The sequence below is a fragment of the Mus caroli genome, unplaced genomic scaffold, assembly GCF_978045245.1.
Source record: "Mus caroli unplaced genomic scaffold, Mus_caroli_1 scaffold_5, whole genome shotgun sequence".
Taxonomy (NCBI): domain Eukaryota; kingdom Metazoa; phylum Chordata; class Mammalia; order Rodentia; family Muridae; genus Mus; species Mus caroli.
This window is the reverse complement of record NW_028227260.1, coordinates 75,640,502-75,643,946: the sequence shown is the minus strand read 5'-3', so window position 1 is coordinate 75,643,946 and position 3,445 is coordinate 75,640,502. Positions and strand designations below refer to the sequence as shown.

Below are 3,445 nucleotides of genomic sequence, written 5' to 3'. Positions count from 1 at the left end.
TGTTCTGTTATACTGAGCAAAGGAACCAAAGTAAAAGCAAAAAATGACGAATGCTTTCCTGTACGGGGAGGAAGAGACTGGCTAGACAGCTGCAGTAGGAAAGACGATGAAATAGTGAGATAGCTAAACTCCAGGAGACTCCTTTTGAAAGCTTTAAGCATCCTCCGAAACTCAGGGGCATATCTGCATCCTTTCTAGAGGTTATAGTGGTCTGGAACTTCTATTCCACACAGGGATTTTTATGACCTCAGAAAAAGGTATGAACTTAGCCTCTTCTTTATTTTCCTGCACTTACCGGAAAAGTGAGTTCAGGGCCAGCCTGGTCTACATAGCTAGTTCCAGAACAGCCAAGATTACACAAATCCAGTCTTGAAAAACCAAAAATAAAATGAGAGAGAGATACTATATAGAGATTTTGGCCTTCTCAGTGTGGTGCAAATAATTTTTCCCTAAGAGATATTAGAAAGAAACCTGTATATAACCTTCCTGTCACCTAATTTATAAATAAGCAAAGGAACTCCCGTGGCATTATAATGTACCACTTCTCTCCCCCCCCCCCCTTTTTTTTTGACAAGGTCTCTCCACATAGTCATGGCTGTCCTGGAACTCAGTGTATATACCTGGCTGGACTTGAATTCACAGAGATCTGCCTACATCTACCTTGAGTGCTGAGAGTAAGGACTTACTGTATCACATCTTATCTCAGTCCTAGTTACATCAGAGTAGCGGGCTTGTAAAAATTTAATAAGCTATACATTTACATAATGCATACCTTTATGTCTTTATGAAACACTTTAAATTTTTAGATTTCTTTTATTTTATGTGTATTAATGCTCTAGGTTTTGCCTACTTGTATGTATGTGTATAATGTGCATGTCTGGTACCCTCAGAGGTGACATGAGATGTCATAGTCCCTGAAACTGAAGTTACAGAGAGTTGTAAGCTGCCATGTGGGTGCTAGGAATTAAACCCAGGTCATGTATAATAGTAGTAAGGGCTCTTAATCACTGAGCAATCTCTCCAACCCCAAGTATATTACACTTTAAAGGTTGCTTTGGTGGCTGGTGTTATGGTTAAGTGTGTAAGAGCATTTGCCACCAAGCTAGAGACCTAGATTAAGGAAGGACAGAACTGAGTCCTGAAAGTTGTCCTCTGAACTCCACACATGGGCCATGGCACACATCCAGGGGTAGGAGGTAAAGAAAAGATTTTTTTTTAATGTTGCTTCCAATTCCTTTCAAAAGAATTCAAGTGGCAGCCCTTATCAAAGCTGCAGCTGTTTCCACATAGCTGATGTGGTCAAAAGCAAGCCTCAAGTAACAGTTTTCCTTAACTGCCATGGTTCCATTTACAGTAACACATCTAAGATTCTAGGGAAAGACAGGTCCATCTTGACATTTCTGAGAAGGCCAGAGATGCTTGTTAACACTGGATACTCTCTACAAATGTTGAGTCTCAAGCATGGGGTGAGTTAGCAGAATAGGGCTTTCAGAAGCAATTTGCTGAACCCAAGAGCCAGCATAAAGGGGCAGTTGCAACTATGTTCACCCTGGAAACCTCTAGCAGCACATAGCAATGTTTTTTGGGTCACTGTCCTGTAAGATAAGGCTAACCAGACCATTATGCTTCTGAAGACCTGGTGCAAGACACTGTTAAGCTCATTGTAGATAACTGCATTGGCATAAAAAAATGAAATGAAAATTCAAATGGTATTTTTAAAATTTAAACTATTATTTTTCAAATTAGAAAAATAAAAAAAAATGTTTAGAATTTAGATAAACTGAGTGGTAGTACAGTTCTTAGTTTCTCATTTGCCTTTTTTTTAAGCTTTTTATTTATCTTACGTGCATATGTGCATGTGGGCCACACATACATGCTCCAAGGAGAACAAATGGAAATCAGAAGACAACTTGCAAAATCTGGCGCTCTCCTTCCTCCATAGAGGTTACAGAAATGGAATGTGTTTGTCAGCTTTGATGACAACACCCTTAGCTGCTGAACCATTTTTGCTTTTTGTTTGTTTGTTTAGTTGGTGGGTTGGTTGGTTGGTTGGTTGGTTTTTGGACAGGGTAGCCCTGGCTGTCCTGGAACTCACTCTACAGACCAGACTAGTCTTCAACTCCCACATCTGCCTGCCTCTGCCTCCCAAGTGCTGGGATCAAAGGTGTGTGCCACCACTGCCCTGATCCATTTGAAAAATGCTGACATTTTATTCTGTATTTTATTTTATTCTATTTTATTTTATTTTGAGACAGAATCTCAGGTAGCCACAGTTTACCTCAAACTCACTGTATAGTCAATGATAACCTTGAAGTTCTGATTCTTCTGCCTTTGCCTACTCAATAATGCCTCATGCCACCATGCCCAATTTCTATAGTGCTCGGGATCCAACCCAGAACTTCATGCATTGCTAGGCAAGCACTCTACCACTGAGCAACATTCCTAGCCCATTTGACATCTTTTCTCAGGCCCTTTACTCTCCCATTCTTTTTCTTACCCATACACGTTAAGGTACTTGAAAACTATAGGTTAGCAGGTCTTTTCTATTCCAGGGTTAAAACAAGTACCCCAGGGTTCTTTTCTTAAACCACAGTATTGAGCCACATTGTTGACCAAAAACAGCTATAAAATTGCACTATTTAAAAGTCTCACTCCAGAGGCCGGAGAGATGTTTGGGTGTTAAGACCGGAGGACTGGGGTTCAATTCCCAGCACCCACATGGCAGCTCACAACCATCTGTTAACTCCAGTTCCAGGGGGTTTGACGCCCTCTTCTAACTGCCACTCACACCAGGCACACATGATGCACATACATTCCAAGAGGCAAACATTCATATACATAAAATAAATCTAAAAAAGAAAAAATTAAGTCACAATCGTGAGCCAGCAAGATGGCTCAGCAGGTAATGGCAATAAACAAGTGTGGTGGCTTCATTTCAGTCTCTGAAAGCTACATGGGAGAAGAGGACTGCCACAAGTTGTCCTCCAGTCTCTACATGCAAGCCATGGGGGGGGGGGAGAAAGAAAGAGAGAGAGAGAGAGAGAGAGAGAGAGAGAGAGAGAGAGAGAGAATGTGAAGGAAAAAAAACTTTTTACCCTCACTCAATATTTCCTCTCCAGCTGCTGAGAACCCTTTCATTTTATAGGGAACATGTATGTCTTTTGAAAGCCATGACTACTGACATGTTACGCTTTCTGTGAAGAAGTCACTAATCTTTAGTTGAATGCCTTTGTAGATAACAAACAATTGTGTTTGCAAGATATCTTGGAAGTGAGTAATGATCACTGAGCCCTGTTTAGAACTCTATAACTCAAGACTGACCGAAGTCAATAAATGGTGGAAAGAAAGGAGTATTGTGGCATGAAGACTGTTTAGATGTGGTACTGGGTTTGTGCTCATTGTCCATGAATCTTACTGAAGAGACTTGGGAGATGTGATTGTTTTC

At 40.8% G+C, this 3,445-nt stretch overlaps 1 non-coding gene across 1 annotated transcript; it reads left to right on the top strand.

Moving 5' to 3' along the window:
• Window positions 1–1,253: 1,253 nt before the first annotated feature.
• On the top strand, window positions 1,254–1,386 carry LOC115030156 (small nucleolar RNA SNORA16B/SNORA16A family). The gene has a single exon (XR_003835779.1). It is a non-coding gene; the product is annotated as a small nucleolar RNA SNORA16B/SNORA16A family (small nucleolar RNA).
• The last annotated feature ends 2,059 nt before the right edge of the window (window positions 1,387–3,445 follow it).